Consider the following 17161-nt stretch of genomic DNA (forward strand, 5'->3'; position numbering starts at 1 on the left):
ATTACCTCCTCCTTGTGTAGATCAGTTCTCCAGCACCTTGCTAATGACCAAATTATTCTATTCAGATGTGGTGCAGCAGAGGCACATCTAAAAGTTGCAGGACTGGAGTTTGAGATTCCTGTCATAATGTAAACGTACATAAAAGGATACTGAGACAAGAAACAAACTCTTATTGCAGTCGGTGAGTGTACACTAATCACGTCCTTAAGAGGACGGATTTTCTTTTTTCTTTCCAGTGATCCAATTACATGTTTTGTTTACACAACCACAGCGGACACTCCCTGCACCGCCATGCTGGCATCCTGATGGTCTGAGCCTTTACAAACCGTCAGGATTCATGATGTGTGTAAAGTTAATGTCATGAATTTTACATTCATGATATACACCATGATCATGATTCCCGGTATACATGTGTAGGAATTAGCTAACAACTAACAGCATTTTCTCAGATTTATGTTGACATTAGAGCAGGGGTCTCAAACTCCAGTCCTCCAGTCGCTGTCCTACAGTTTTTAGATGTGCCACAGGTACAAAACACTGGAATGAAATGGCTTAATTACCTCCTCCGTGTGTAGATCAGTTCTCCAGAGCCTTAATGACCTAATTATTCTGTTCAGGTGTGGTGCAGCAGAGGCACATCTAAAAGTTGCAGGGCACCAGTCCTCCAGGACTGGAGTTTGAGACTTGTGCTTTAGAGGAATATACACAGCTGTGAAAATGATCTCTCCCCCTTTACAAAATCCCTTATTTTTTCTCCTTTGCAGTGCCAGAGAAAAATAACCTGAATATATCCAATACGTTTTTTTAATGATGTCATTTATAAAGAAAAAATGGAAATGTTTGCTAATTACACTTAAATCTGTATTTACTCAGATTATGTTAATGTACTATTAAAACTGGTTTGATTTGAAACATTAAAGTGTGTGTGTGGGGGCGAGGGAGCAAAAATACCTGAAATTTGTCAGAAATTAAATACTGGCAATATATATTTGTTTGTGGTTTAAGCTGTGCAAAACGCCTGGGGGAACTTAGCCCCGCCTTTGAGGCCCAGCTCCTCCTCTGAGCTGCAGTTTCCAAGCTACTTAATTTCTGCCTCACAGAGCAGACCTTCCCATGACTCCCCCACTCAGCTCCTTCAGACTAGCCAGCAGCAATTAGCAAACACCTGGTTGAACTGAACATCTGCTGAGCTCATTATAGAAGCTACTTCTCAGTGAAATGCTGGTAAAACGTTGTTAAAGTGTTAATAGAGGTGTTGTGATGACTTCTTGAAGGCGGACTTTCAGAAAGAGCAGGAGTTTCTTAGAGAGACAAAGGCCCAATTTCAAGACGTTAAATAGCTAAGTAAACTTTCTTTTAAGTCATATTTGATATTTGGAGTATTTTTGTAACAACTGATGGTAACATAGTTATTTAATTGTGCTACAAAACGACGCTATGTGCCTGGAAAACACATAATACTGCCCCTTTAAGAGTCTAAGAAAGATAATATTTGTTTTTAGTAAGGCTAATAAGGCCTATAAAAATGATGTGGGTAAAAACATTTGCTTTAAAAACAAATGGATAATAATTGTTAAACCCATCATTAAAGATACATTGTTCTTCATTAGCACAACCTGAAACTCAGACATGCTAAATGTTTTTCTTCTGCGTCCACGGAGACGGTTTAATGACTCCCATTGCTAATCTAAAGACACCCTAACTTCTCAGCTCTGCCTTCCTTCCTCGCCCGTCTGTCTGAGTCGAGTTCATCCACCTGCTGCCATGTGAACCAGGTCAGCCAATCACAGACTGAGGAGGAGGAGGGTCATGTGGAAGCACTTGCTTAATCTTCAGCAGATGATAGCAGGCTGTAAATCTGATAGGGGAGGGAGCTGGACACTGGAGTCTAATGGGTGGTGTGTGTAAGGTGTGTGTCTTCATCTGTGCATGATTAGGCATGACTGCGTGGCAGAGTGGGAGACCATGGAAGGTTTATTAAGATTCATTAGCTAGTCATTTAATGAAAATATTGCTGTAAGTGGCTACAAATGGACATTAATTGCACTGCCTTAGTAGCATATTAAGAGAATCAGATTTGATCGTGTTTAGTTTTAGATGTTTTCTTTTTTTTTTTTTTAAAGAGAAAAATCTGTTAGAGATAATTTACCAGAAAACAGCAATCCGTGTACTTTACTTTAGTCACGACCTACTAATTCTGATTAAAACTAAAATCCGTAGGAAAAAGGGAAACCAGTACTGGTCAGGAAAAGGCTCATTGGTGGATAGTGAAGAAAAATGAGAAACAGACTAAACCTGATCAGAAAAGGAAGTAAGTAAAAATCAGAAGGTGACATAAACCACTGTTAATCACCTTAAAACTGAGCAAAGAGACAAAAACTACAAAAGTAAAGAATAAAATCTAGAGTAGATAGAGACTGATATGCAAACTGACAACAGGAACAAATAATTAGAAATGTACCAAAGTGACCTAGAACTTTGTGAAACACAGAATCCCTCACAGAGTGAATCTGAAAGAGACTAAAAACCAGAAGGAAGAAATTCAAACAACCGGAGAAACAGACAGGAACAAGCAGAGAATAACAGAAGCTTGTTGCTCCTAAACCATTTTTTACCTTCGTCGTCTTTCCTCATTTCACTGAGCCACTATTTTTTATATCTGCCATGCTACCATCTACCAGCAGGAGGCGCTATTAGGGTTTTGGTCAGGGGTCATAATTAGCCATGTCTCATAAAAATCAACTGACCCAATTAGGAAATAAAACCAAAAATCTGTGCAAATGGAGTGTACACTTCCACAAAATACAAATCTGATTTGAAGATTTCCACATTGTTATGACCATTTATCCACATCATTCAAAAGAATGGGGCAAAGGAAAATGAACTAACAGATGACGGGTTCTGTAAATGGGTGTGAAATGATTTATTTACAGGTACAAAATGAAAGTAGAAAGGGAGGAAATGGAGTGCTTAGGTACAAAATGAGGAAACAAATAAAATCAACCATTAAGCTAACGACCTGCTCATTTCAGTTGTAAAAATTTAATCAATTGGTATAACAGGCTGAACTTGTTTGATAACTGGGATCAATTGGGATGGATGTATCTTACAAGCCGAAAAGGGTTACGTTGTCTAGAAGTCTCGATCTGGTTCATATTTATTCAAACAGAGAGGAAGCGGTACAGATGGACGCAGACAAATCACAAAACATTCTTACTACTCCTGAAAATCATTACCTCTATAAGACCCAAACGTCCAGCCAGGATTCTGTGCAAACGGAGGCTGAGTGCAGATGAATAATCAGAGGAAATATTTTCCACTGAATCCTGGACAGAACGAAGACCTCCGCCCACACGAATGAACACGGGACGGCCGACACGTACGCAGAGGAACACACGGTCTTTATAGCCTGTTTTCGTTTTTGTTGTTGTTTTATGCAAACTGACTTTAATGTTTTATTGACTCCATCAGCTCAACAAGCGGTGAGTCAGCACATCAAACACGGCGGCCTCCATCTACTGAGCCGGACCAAGTGAAGTGTGAACCACAAATGAAGGCCAGTCGGCCGAGGGGTGGGGGTTTAATGATCCATCGAAAATTTAGGAGTTTATTTCCTTTTAAATTGTTTGGACAGCATATCAAGTATCATGGATGGAGCCACTTGTCTGGAATGGACAATGGCTCAGATGACAAAGTAAGCATCAAAGAAAACAGAAACCTGAATGATTTTTTTTTCAATTGACATTATTGACTTATTTATAACTTCTTCATCTCCAAATCTTTGGAGGCCCATTCTGAAAACCATGATGTAGTGGCCATGTTTTGGTTTCTACATTTTATATCCACCTTTGTGACTTCTTTCCCACCAATTCAGGCCCCATGTCCACTGGAATGGACATGTTTCTCGGTTCAAAGTAAAAAAAAAAGAAAAAAATTAAATGGTTCTTGTTTTTGACTGGTTTCTTATTGGTCATTAACTGTGTTTCAAGTGCAAATGTGTGTAAATCTTTGTCTAGGTTCCGCTAATGTCGAAAAAGCCCCACAATTTCGCAATAGTTTCCATGAAATAAGAAAAGAATTTGAAATCAGACATGAATACGCTACTTCACGTGATAAGTAATTAAAAATCACAGCAGTAAACAGCTAGGTAAGATTTATTCATAATTCAGCTGTGTCTGCATTTTATTCAGGCATGTGCTCAGTCTGGGCCTCCCATCCTAAAGCTTTCTGTAAGTAAATATTCTTCGTATATCACTTTAACATGTGATATTCAGTGCTGCTTGTTCAGTGTCACATGGAGATTACTAAAGGCTAGAAGATCTCAGATCTGTTTTGGTGTGGTCGTCATTTAGCAGCGTCATGTCCCACAGAGTTCACAGCCAAAATCCTTTTAAACAGCATCAAATTAGCATAGAAGGCAATTACATTTTACTTTATGTAACTGGATTAAAACCCACACAACTGTTATTTTTAAGCTGCAGACATAAAAACAGTGGGGGACACTAATTTTCAAATATGACTTTTAGAACATATTCTGAAAAGGTCCGCATTTTGCATCTTTAGCTTCAAATCTCAGCCAAACCGGGGCATTCAGAAAATCAGAAGAAACAATATCGGCTTTCAAAGTACCTGGTGCAGAAGGAGACTTCGTCTCAAATGTAATAAAGAAAAATTCAAACTAAGTTCAAATTTGCAGGGTTTCCCCTAGAAAACTAGCTGACGGCGTTGGTAGGGGTGCCTACTGTGTTTCTGAAAATACCACTTGGTAGTTATGTGTTAGTGGAGGGCAGCGTTAATAATACTTAAACGCCAACTACAGTCAAAGACAAACATTTATAAAACCTGGAACAAATAAACAAACAATGCCAAGCCTGGTGGGGTGCAAGTAAAGCCTGGTGGCCCGCCAGGCTTATTATACACTGAGGGAAACCCTGTTTTGATATTTCTAATGTGTTCCAATCAAAGCAAATCTGTACAACTACAACAGAGTATTAGAGCCAGGCTAAGAAATGTTTTTTTTGTGGGTTTTCTTTACATTTCAAGAATAAAGTCAGTGTTGCGAGCATAAAGCTATACGACTATAAAGTCAATATAATATGAGCCTAAAGTCCGAATTACACGAGAGTAAAGTCGAATAATAGGAGAATGAAGTTGTAATTTTATGAGAATTCCTCCACAAATAGTAATTTGAAAGATAAAATGAGGAAGTTGAGCATCTTGTGAAGTTATGCTTTGGTATCGATTTTCCAAATAAGGAAATACTTCATTTTTTAACACATCAGCATCAAATTATTATCGGTAGCACGACAAGTTAGTCGCGTCAGATCCTGATAAATACAAGCTTTGCTCTCATTTTACAACTTCCCTTTTGTTTGCATCCTAGTAACTACTATGACTTTATTCTCGTAACTTAACACAATAAAAATCTTAGTCTGGCTGTAATACAACAATGAGGCAAAGCTTAAATTTAACCTACTACAGTCGGCTGAGGATGATGAGTCAGAAACACATTCCCAAACAGCTTTTTCAGGAATGCAAATGAGCTTCCAAGCACTGAGGAAAGATACCGCACACCCTAATGGAGTCATTTTTTGCAGTAGTGAAGATTTGACCCAGAAAAAAATCCCTCAGTCAGAATCCAAGTCTGGCTCCATTCATTCAGTTCACAGCAAACGGCAAAGCAGTCAGCTTTGTCTGCGCTCGTTGAACAGAAACGGCTCACTGAACGAGAATATCTCCACAAGAACACAAACTCTGAAAACTGTAAGGTGACATGAAAAAAATGACAGCATGTATGTATCAAAACCAAACTACGAATAAATAGTTGTCATTGACAACATTATTATAATCGGAATAAAAATTTGTTTTCTATAAGCCATATAATTGTTTCAGCCTCACATTTGTGCATTAAAACCAACATAATTAACCGAAATAAAGGCTTGAAAACATCAGTCTGTGTGATTGATCTATCGTAACCTTTCTGTAAATATACTCATTTTTGAATATGACTATGGTTTCTAGTGCTGAACGATAGGTCAGATTAGTTGTGATGAAATAATTGTCAACTAACATAGTAATCGATTAATCGTTAACTGGACACAAAGAAAAAAGGTAACGATAATTTGCTGAAAGAACTGAAAGAACATCAGCAATCAAGTCAAAAATGAACAAATATAGTAAATAAAGTGGCATAACTTTGGCTTCACAGGGTTCAAGTTCTAGTAGAATGTTTATTTTCTTATTTTAAAAAAAATCATTATTTTTGTATTTTCGATTAATCTATTAATCGTCAGAATAATCAATGGAATAATCGATTACTAAAATAATCGATAGTTTAGTGATCGATTCAAATGGAAACGACAGCATTGATGTAGATTGGCCAAATGTTGGAGCTGAGCTGAATCTAGTTTTGTTCTTCAGCACAAATGAGGTGTGTAAAACTATAATAACATTAACACATACATCTATCAAAATTTAATTTGGAAGGTGAATTTCTTCATTTCTTCAGATTTTAATCTTGAGCACAAATTTAAAGTAGCAAATAGTTTCTTTGCATTTTAGTTTTTATCAAATTTATTTATTCATTGTCGCAAACAATCACATTATTATGACACGGGTAATTATTTTAAGTCAAGGATTATTTTATCAAACACAGTCTATTTCCTAATGTCTATTGATCCATTGAGAAAGAAACAAAACCAACAAGGAAATAAACTATATGAGTAAGTCTACAATGGTTCTATATGGAAAAAGTGGGAAAGTTTTTGAGTGAGAAATACCTTTTCAAAACTTTCTCTTTGCTGATTAACGATTTAATGTTGATCAAAATTTCACTGGCCTCCCAAAAGTTCAAAGAAAGGGACTTGCGGATTAATTCTGGTCTCTAATGTTAACGCAAAGGTTAACCAGAGACAGGAATGAAAAAAAGGGGAGAAATACAAAGTATTTGAGAACAGGAAAGAGAAAACCCCCGTAAGGAAAGTCATTGAGCGATGCTGAACACAACACAGGCGATGAGGAAAAAGCTAAAGCTTGCTGGAATTTTGCACAAAAATATTGAGGAACCTAAAGCAAAAGAAATGCAAAGAAAATCACAACTGAATCTGTTACATTGATCAGGCCTGGTTCTGTTGGATCTGGTTGTTTTTATATCTCGTGCTGAACCACATGACCGGCTGAGGAGTCATCATGAGGGCCTGAACAACCAATCAGAGACCAACTGTGGGAAACGAGCGAGTCGCTTCGCCCTCAACAGCCAATAAGAAAACTTATTCCTCCTATATTTGTTTTTCTATGAGACAGAGAAAGAAATTAAACTATCCTTCTAGATAAACCTATCAAGTTTATTAATCAAATGCTGTATAATATTCTAAAAGCTTTGTAGACTTTGTGGAAATTGGCTAGTTAGAAATAATTTGACATGCACTAACATATCCAGATGACATTTCTTTGGAAAATAACACTTAAAGACATTCATATATTGAAGGATCAGAGCACCAGTTGTATTGGAAACTAGGTTGCTGTAACAAAATCTAAAATGTCCGTCACTAATACTCCAAAGAGACTTTGTGGATGAAAGGTCAGTTTGTGCAGGTACAAAAATGAAACTATCAACTAAGAAACATGGAGAATCTCAAATTCTCCTTTTGAGAATCTCAAATCTGAGATTGAGAATCTCAGCAGATAGATGGGAAGACAAGGTGCATTAGAAGCATTCTCTTCTTTCAAGGTAACTAAAAGCGTGACACAAACATTGCCAGCATTTAGTTCATTTGTTCATCTCAAGGCTTTCTGATTAAAAACACTGATCTGTTCCTAGAAGCTCCTTTGTGAAGGAATGCAAATCAGGGCTAATACAAAGAGAAATAAAAGAATGTTAGATTCTAAGAAGGATTTCATAAACCGTTTGCTACAAAATAAAAACTCCAAGGGCATTTTAACAGACGTAGCTGTGAGTAAAAACAAATAAATATCCAACAAAAGATTCAGCTTGCTACCTGGTAAAGGTATTAATTCCTTGAATTGTCACTTTTCACTGCGATCTCTGCTGCAAGACTTATATCTCTATTATCTTTAGAAATCTCCGTAGTGAACATTTTGCTCATTCTGTCCGGAGTCTGTAAACATCAACTTACAAGACTTCCAGTAGACTTTCCATCAGATCTAGGACATGAACATGCCTTCATCTAAACCGGTCCAGTGTAGATCTTGCTGAATGTTTGTATGTTTGGTTCTATGCCGACTCAGTAAGGAGTCGTTCAAGGTGGTCTGTTGTGTGAATTATCTGCCACACGTAATGTTTTACATGAAGGCTAAAAAGTTACATTTTAGTATAATCTGACAAATTCAATCTTCCTCCACATTACATGCCCCTACATGGCTTGTGGCTAACTGAAACCAAGACTCCATATTGCTTTCTGTCAGCCACTCTTCCAAAATAAAAAGCCAGATTAATTGCAGTGCACGTTTAATACTTCTGTCAACAGATTTTCGTACTTGAGGTGGGCCTCTCACGCTCTGATTGATTCACTCGTGTCCCAGCCTGATTGGGGATGAACTGGCCGTGGCTTTACCCGGTTCACCCCCAATCAGGCCCGGCCAGATTCGTCTCCATTTGCAAATCCTCGTCTTTTGGATCGATTTGATTGGCTGCAGACTGCATTTGTTGATCGGCCCGTAGTAGCTGGCGAGACGCTGAGGTGCAAATTGTTAATTCCACGGTCCAACCTTTTTATCAATTGTGGTGGAAGAGCGCATACACCGTCAACTGGAAGGGGCAACACGCAACGGACAAATGTACCGAGAGATTTCAGAGGAAAGGGTGAACATGCAAATGGGATCATTATAGCGTCGACCACAGCTCTGCAGTTAATGTCTGCACAGAACTACACCAGACATTAACGGGCTGAAGGGGTCAATCACGTCTTGATAGGTTCGAAGTCTTATTATACTCTTTCCATAGTGAGATAAAAGAAAAGCTTAAAGGGGCAGCATTATGTAAAGTTGACTTTGAGCTTTACATCGTGTTGTAATGTTATTTCCTCATTCAAAACATACCTGGAGTGTTGCTTTGTTTCTTTCATGCATGTCTGAGAAATCCTTTAATCTCCATGGCAACCACTTAGCTGTTTAAAACACCTGGCTGGACCTAGCTCCACCTCGGAGGTGCGGTTTACAAGTTTCTGCCTCACAGAGCAGACCTCCGCTGTGGCTCCCCCACTCTGCTCCTTCAGACTAGCCAGCAGCAATTAGCAAACAACTGGTGGGACTGCACATCAGCTGAGCGTATTAAAGGAGCTACTTCTCAACGCTAGTAGAAATGTTGTTTAAGGGTTAATAGAGGAGCCATGTTGTGGTGACTCCCTAAAGGCAGAGTTTCATAAAGAGGAGAAGTTTTAAACAGACAGAGACCCAATTTTAAGGCGTTAGATTACAAAGTCATATTTATTTTAAGTCATATTTGACTATTAGCATTTTTATAACAGCTGAAGGTAACTTAATTACGCTTTAAATGGTTCTATGGGCCTGGCAGACACATAATAATACTGTTTCCTTAAAAAGTTTCTTTCCAAAGAAACCCAGCAGACTGCATCGAGTCACTGACTTGCAGCATTTTGCAAATTTTAATGAGCAAAAACCAAAAAAAAAAAAGAAAACCATGTGTCGTTTTGGTTTTTTTACCCCCACTGTTATGCACTACTACTTTTGCTCACACAAAATCCCAATGAAATACATCAAAGTTTGTGGCCGCAAAGAAAAAAATAATGCAAAAAAGTCAAAGGGGAAATGATGAAATAAAGAACGTTCAAAGCGCTTCGGAAGCATGAAAGCTTGAAAAGTACAGCCTGTTCACTTTCACATGGATTCCATTTTTCTCAAACGTTGCAGCAGGAGCCGGATTTCTGAGTGGGATTCATGATCTCACAGTTTGCTGCACCACCGGGATTCATCTGGTCGACTCGCTCGGCATATGGAGGAGTCGTGCCGCTTTAACAAGATCCCCTGACTGGATTTGTCTCTGCATTTGTTAATCACAACACACAAGCCAGCAGGGCCGAATGACTCAGACAACATATGCAACAAGTAAACCAAGAGAGACAGGCAGGCTGGTGATTTTCTTCTATTTTTTGAGTTTTTTGGTTTTTTTTCCATGGTTTTACCAAAACCAGACAGATTTCGTGCAGCCAGTTTGCCCAAAGCTGAACTGCAAACACAGGCTTTCTAAGTCCTCTCTCTGTTCCGTGTAGTAATAAATATAGTATTTGATGATTTATTTCCACACTTGGCATCAGGACTGAACAGAGTTTGCAGCAGATCATTACTCACTGCTTGACAGGAGCATTAAAATAAAGCCTTGACTACATATTTTTGCTTTAAAAAAAAAAGAAATAAATCCCATTTTATGGATGTATAGAAAGCTAGCTACACTGCCAAGTAAATATAAAAGAACAAAACAAAAATTTCATTCAATTATTCCAGCCAATTAAAAGAATCAGGAATATATATTAGCTATTAACTCAGACTCTGCCAAAGGGAAACTTTTTTTCCCTCCCAGAATCGCAGTGTAATTCAGACATTTTTGCATTTGATGAAGAGATTAAATTGACTTGCGAAACGCAGCGGCTAGATATTTCAATTCTGTCAAATGCGAGTCTGTTGCCTCCCCCCCTCACACACCTGCCACATCTCGGGAGAGGATGACTAAAGCCCCGCCACCTGCAGGTTGCTGTCGGAGCGCTCAGAGTCCAACAGGCAGCAGCGTGTCGTTTATTTTCACATGAGAAGGAAGTGGGGATGAACATTCCGATTGAACCGGATCATTCGGGTGAAAGAAATGTTTTACCTCTCGGCTGCTGGATGGATCCATGTGCAGAGGGAGGAGCGCTGCAGAACCTGATCCTGGCGAGACTCCCCGGCTCACGCGGCGGCGACTCCCCATCACATCCCGGCCCCTCGGTAAAGCTCAAAGCGCCCTCCGCTTAACAAAACCCAAGAGCAGCTTTAGATTCTGCCTCTCCTCCACCTCTCTTCGCTCTCTCTCTCTTGCTGTTCTGCTCTCCTCCATCAGCTGTCCCCACCTCCTCATCACAGAGGAAGCTCAGTTACCATGGCGACGCGTGAGGCTGGAGCCCGATTGGTGATGGTTGTTGTGATGCAGCGGGTTTGGCGGCGCGGCCCCACCAGATTGATTGCCTTTTCAGTGGGGACGGTTGCGTAACGCCGAGCCAGAATCAGCAGATACGAAGGAATTTATTCTCAATGATAAATTTTAAAAAAAACAGAGCTTCTGCTGTTTCACTGTAAACCACAGCTCTTAACGTAATTAATGAAGATATCTGAGAGGCTAGAGAAGATCTTTTTTTATGAGTAGATTCTACTTTTATATTTTAAATCATAAAATCCACCGTTGGCATTTCCTCTGCAAAAGTATGTTAGTTAAGGAAGTGTTTTCCAGGCACATCATGTCAAGTAACTTAACTTCAGCTGTTACAAAAGTGCCATATATATATATATATATATATATATATATATATATATATATATATATATAATATGATTTAAAAGAAATTTGACTTCCTACATTAAATCCTTGAAATTGGGTCTCTGTCTCTTTAAGAAGCTCCTCCTCTTTCTAAACTCCGCCTTCCAGAAAGTCATCACAACATGGCTCCTCTATTAACCCTTTAACAAAGTTTTTACCAGAGTTGCACTGAGAAGTAGCTCCTATGATGAGCTTAGCAGATGCTCAGTTCCACCAGGTGTTTGCTAATTGTTGCTGGCTAGTCTGAAGGAGCTGAGAGGGGGATTGACGAAGAAGGGCTGCACTGTGAGGCAGAACCGAGCAAACCAGTTCTGAGGCTAAGCTGCGTTTTAAAAGGTTTTCTCAGCTTTTTTAAAAAAAGCTTTTTTTAACAAAAACTTCAATGTCACGACAAAGCAGAAGTTGTGTTGAGCTGACTGAGGAAACAGAAGTAAACACAACACCGGCAGTGAAACAGGTGGGTGACGGTCATTTTTGCTTCTTTGTCATTTCATATATTTATCTTTTTTGATTGTTTTGTAGCTGATTTTTTCCCCAGTAGGCAACAGAGTGGAGCCGCCTAAAGAGTAAGAGTTCTGTTTGTAAAGTTACACAGTCCAAAATTGACAGCAATAATTTTGGGTTACTGAAAATTTAGCTCCAACTTAAATAGTTAGCCAGCAAGCTAAGCTATTAGCTCTAAAGTAAATATTTACCTTTGAAGCTACATTTGTAGCTAGCAAATTAACCCCTCAACAGTCAAGATGAAATCAATGGCCTCATGGACTAATTGACTATCATGTAATAGTGACAGTTGAAGGGTTTTGATTCCAGCTTGCTTGCTAGCTACTTATTTAGCTAGTTGGCTAAATATTGAGCTTAAGGCTAAATATTTAGCAGGACTAAGACAAATAGACACCAGTCCACCAGTAGAGACAAGTGGATGGATGGAAGATGCAGAGTTTAAAGTGAAGAAAAATAGCACTGTCATCTTAAAATTTCTCAAAAATTGTTCACATCTAATATGCTGTATGTAGAGATTTTTTTTAAGCAAGGTTTGTACATAAAATAATAAAAGAACATTATAGTGCCTACTTTAGGAAAACATGGAGTAAAGAGAAAAGTAATTAAGACACTAGTTTTTAAAGTTTGAGACTGCCTGGCGTGATTAATGTTAACATTAATTATTAATCAGTGTAAGACTCGTCCTTCTAACACTTTCAAATGTCAATATTAACAGTTTACAGTTTCTTTCACGAGGCAGTAATAAAATCAGTAATTAAATCCTCGCCTCAGTTCTTTTTAAACTCATTAAAATGTTTGCTGAACCAGTGAGACGCCTACATCCTCGGTCTGCACCACCAGTCAAACCCTGGGTGTCGTCCTTCATCATGCCATCGCTTTTTTAGGTGCGACGGCGGCGCGGTGCTGCTTCAGAGCCGCATGCCGACCAGGTCACATCTGCAGCTTCGGCGGTCGCGCACGACGTTTGCAGGGCGTCGTGACCAGGTCCCGCCTTTCCTGCTGCGACTCTCAGCCACAGAATCTGAATGGGGCTGCCGAGATCACACGCCAAGTCAGGCACTCTCCCTCGTAGGCGAACGTCGTTTCGGTCTGTGCGCACTCCACAGAATACTCCACATGCTGCAGAGCTTGATGTTTGTGGCCTGTCGGGGGTGGGCAGGTATCAGAAGCTCTCTGTTTGTCGGGAGTTTGCTGTTAGCGCCAGAAACACTAGTCATTCTGTGAACTTTCACACAGATTTCTTGTCATATGACAGACAAGTTGACAGTTTTCTAAGTTAGGTTTCCCGTTGAAATCTTTTGAGACTTAAATAAGGTATCATGTGACCGCTAAAGATGGACAGCAGCACCACCAGTGACCCTGCAGGGAAAAGTGGGGATGAATGGATTGTAAATTGTATAGTAATAACAATAATAATTCTCTGCTCTCCATCCGTTCTGTGCATGAAGCCTGCTGATGTGTGCTAACCGAGGGGCTGCAAGCCTAGGATAAGCTCCATGACTCGCATGTCATTAATTACACCCAGCCCGCACGCCTCACTGGGCTTTTGGTTAAAAATATCCCACCTGCAGCCAAACTGGATCTACAGGGGATTGTGCAGCTGTCAGTTTGTCTTTAACCCAAGCTGAGCATAAAACTGTGCAAATTGAAATGACGAAAATAACATTTCTTAAAAGAAACACGCAAATTTTGGAAAAACTCACATTTTCTTTTTTTTTGCGGTGGTTTTTCCAGCCGTATGGAAACCGATTTATTTCGCAACACTGAAATGGAAGCACTTTTTTTTGCATCACGAGTCACGTGAGCAACAGCCGGATTTTACTACTGCTGTAAACAACGAAGAGAGGAAGTATTAGAAAGAAGATGGTTTGTTTCTGTGTTATTAGTTGGGGGGTTTTTCCCCCTGGCTCCAGAGCTCTCACAGCATGGCGCAGTTTGTAAAAAGTTGTGTCATTCAAAGTGTTGAATCCTTAGTTCTTCTGTAAAATGGCTGACTACAATTCCCCCAAAAACGGCACAGAACTATCACCTCCTACATCGAGGTTTGTCACTATGACGTATGAATATGACGCCGTTTTTTTTTTTTGTTTAAACGACTTATCGCGTGAATTACTTTATACACATGTGATTTTAATTTCAATTCTTACTTTATAAAAACGTTTATAATATCCGACATTAGCGGAACAAACTTGGTTTATTCTTCTATTACACGTTCAGTGTAGACAAATATTTGCGCGCGTGTGTAATGGACACGCAGCTAATGTTTTAAACACCGGAATAAGGCCGACCTGAGGTCATGTTGCAGCAGCCGGCCTCCCGGTCCTCCTCCGGGCAGCCGGTGTCCAGCTGGTCTCACGGCGGGAAGCGACGTGTTCTCCGCCCGGCGCGCGCCCTCCCGTTATCTGAGCATCAGCAGACCGGCGCTAACAGAATCACTCCAAACGCCAGCAGCAGCAGCAACATCTGCTGTTAATGTGTGATCCTGTCAAGCGCACCTTTCCTCACCAGGCTCGGCTGTTACTCATCATTCCGCCGCTCCGGCCCGCCGGACGCCCCCCTCCTTCCCCCGCCCGCGCCTGTGACGTAACTACCGGCATGTATCGACGCCGCGCTGCAGCGGGTGTTCGATTACGGCCTCGCTGGAAAGCCGTATTTATATATTAAATCAATTCATTGTCGCACAGCAAGACAGGTCACAGGAGTTCAGAGTAATTTTAGCTGCAGAGCTAGAAACTGCATTTCCTGTGAACCCGCTGCACTTAGACGCAACTTTGAGGTTTTTTATTATTAAAAAAAAAAAAAAAAAAAACACAGTGCGGAAAAGGTCCAAATTGAAATGGATCAGCAACAAGAGTGGCCATTAGGAATGAAATTCACCTAAGGAATAAAGTAAAAGGTATTAATTTCCCTTGTATTTCATTATTTTGGTAATTGATTATTCTGACAATCAATTAGTCAGATAGAGAAATTTTCACTTTTTGCACATTTTTCATTTTACCACTTGAGCATTTTTGTGTATACAATATTAAAAATACATTAAAAGATGCAATTAAACAAACAATAAAGTGACTTTTTATTGTCTAAAATGCAATAACTGCATTCTTTTACTGAATGCCTGATTATTTGTATATAAATCGATTCATCACGATGACTCCCATTACACGTTTCCTCCCTAACAAAACATGCATTAAGACTTCAACCCCTTTCCATCCACATCCCATAATGCACTGCTTCCTGTTCGTCAACCACAAAAACTCGCAATAGATGTTTGTAACTTAAACTCCGCAGAGGCTCAAGGGTTGTGAGTGCTTTTCCAAATCATTGCTCATCCAAATCATTACGTGAATTTATCAGCGCCAAAGCTTGGTTAGAAATGAACAAACATTAACCGTGAAACTGTGTCACGCTTTGGTGAAACACGGTTCAGGACGCGTCTGAAAAAGGTCACTTAGCTGCACCTGCATGCAGCCAGGTGTCCAGAAAGAGAGTCTTCTGGACATGGTTGGGTTATTCAGAGCCGTTTGGACAGTAAAAGTGTTCATGTGCCCCCTTGTTACCATGGATAAATTATAAAATATGTCAGGGAAAAAAGGGAACAAAACAAAGGTATTTCCTGAACAGCACAGGAAATGAACACATTTTCAGGTAACAGCTGCTCTCTTCCATTCAGACAGACAAGAAGAAAGTCAATCATCAGGACTTTACATGTTACATCTGAAGCACATTGATGTCAGTTTGACACGGCTGTGAAAAACCTTTTCAGATAATCAAAAAAAAAAGAAGTCCAAATCAGATAAAGACAACCAGAGTTAACACAACGAGCTGCTTTCAATAAAGATTTTAAAGATTTCCAAACAAACACGGCTCTATGTAATCATCTCAAATAGTGTTCAACTTTCCAGAGATTGATCCTATTGGCAGTCGAAGTCGGCACCGGCTCACCCGTGACCTCTGACCCGCCCTGCGGTCTGGAACAGCTGGCCCAAACTAAATAATTAGGAGGCAAAAATAAGTCTGAGCAGAGCAGCTGCAGCTAAAACACAATCCCTATGTGACCTCGGGGGAGAATCCTTCTGCAGGTCAAAGGTCGGCGTCAGTATAAAAAGAAAAAGAAAAAGAGAAACGGCTTGGAGCTACGGGTGTGAGACGATCCCACTGACCTGAAGTTCATCTCCTGCATCGACCGCCGTCCTTCAGCCCGGCTCAGACTCCAAACGCTGGTTTCTACCTCAGCTGAGACAGAAACCAGCTGCATGACTTCAGAGCACAAGGATAGTCTGCTTAAAAAAAAACAAGCTGCCAAAAAAAGAAAGAAAAAAAAAAAGCAGAAGTTTTGAAATAACTTCCTTCCTCAAATCAATCAAAAGAGCAAGAATGTGTAGCTGGCACGGCACATATTAGGAGATGTGTTGTGATCTGAGTCTGACGCCAGCTGAGAGGACACCATGGATGTTCACCTACAGATAAGGTGACCATCTGACCTGGTCAAAGCGTCACAACATGGGAGAAAGCTTTAAATAAAATAAAATAAAAAATCTAGGCAGCAAATGAGGAGCGTGGTCCTGACGTGACGGCTCGCTGATGAGAGAGAAGGCGCTAATTTTAGCTGGGTGGGGGTTGGAGGGGGAGCCGCCTGTGACGTTTCGATTGTATTGCTTCAGTGTCTTTTGGCAAATGACGGCGACGCATCGCCGTCTGCGGAGGGACGGGGAGGCTGATCGGCGTTGTCGCCGCTCTCACGGGCCTCTGGCGCTAAAATGTTCCTAACGTGTGAAGTTCACCGGAATTAGAACAGCAGCAGAGGGCTGCGGATACACAGGAACCGAAGAAACATCTGTTTGCTACTCGGAGAGCGTCTGTTTACCTGCTACATGCCTATAATTCTTATCAAGCAGGACATCTGGGGAAACTAACACATTTTTATGCGTGTTGGCCTTTCATCTGCACAAAAACCTTGTTTAATATCCCTAAAAACGATTATTTGGGTGGGGGGGTTAACAATTTGGGAAAACTCCGTATTTGTGTTCGCGTGTGTACAGGCGAAAAAAAGAGATTTCAGGTCCTGCTCATTACAGTGTGCGACAAAAAAATATGATAATACGTCCCCATATTTGC

The 17161-nt window shown here is 40.2% G+C and overlaps 1 protein-coding gene across 6 annotated transcripts in view; it reads right to left on the reverse strand.

The window, feature by feature from the left end:
- pitpnm2 (phosphatidylinositol transfer protein, membrane-associated 2) overlaps positions 1–17161 on the reverse strand; it is a 72563-nt gene that overhangs the window by 45345 nt on the left and 10057 nt on the right. The window contains exon 2 of one of the 6 annotated variants that reach the window (XM_032569329.1): positions 5473–5475. The exons of 1 other annotated variant lie outside the window; for it this stretch is intronic. The gene's annotated coding sequence lies outside the window, so the exon portion shown is untranslated. Of the gene's footprint in view, positions 1–5472; positions 5476–10843; positions 11049–16206; positions 16526–17161 lie in introns of those variants that run through there. 4 more of the 6 variants (XM_032569332.1, XM_032569334.1, XM_032569328.1 and 1 more) reach the window with 4 other exon arrangements.

The sequence above is a fragment of the Xiphophorus hellerii genome, chromosome 8 (genome assembly GCF_003331165.1).
Source record: "Xiphophorus hellerii strain 12219 chromosome 8, Xiphophorus_hellerii-4.1, whole genome shotgun sequence".
In the NCBI taxonomy this organism is placed as follows: Eukaryota; Metazoa; Chordata; class Actinopteri; order Cyprinodontiformes; family Poeciliidae; genus Xiphophorus; species Xiphophorus hellerii.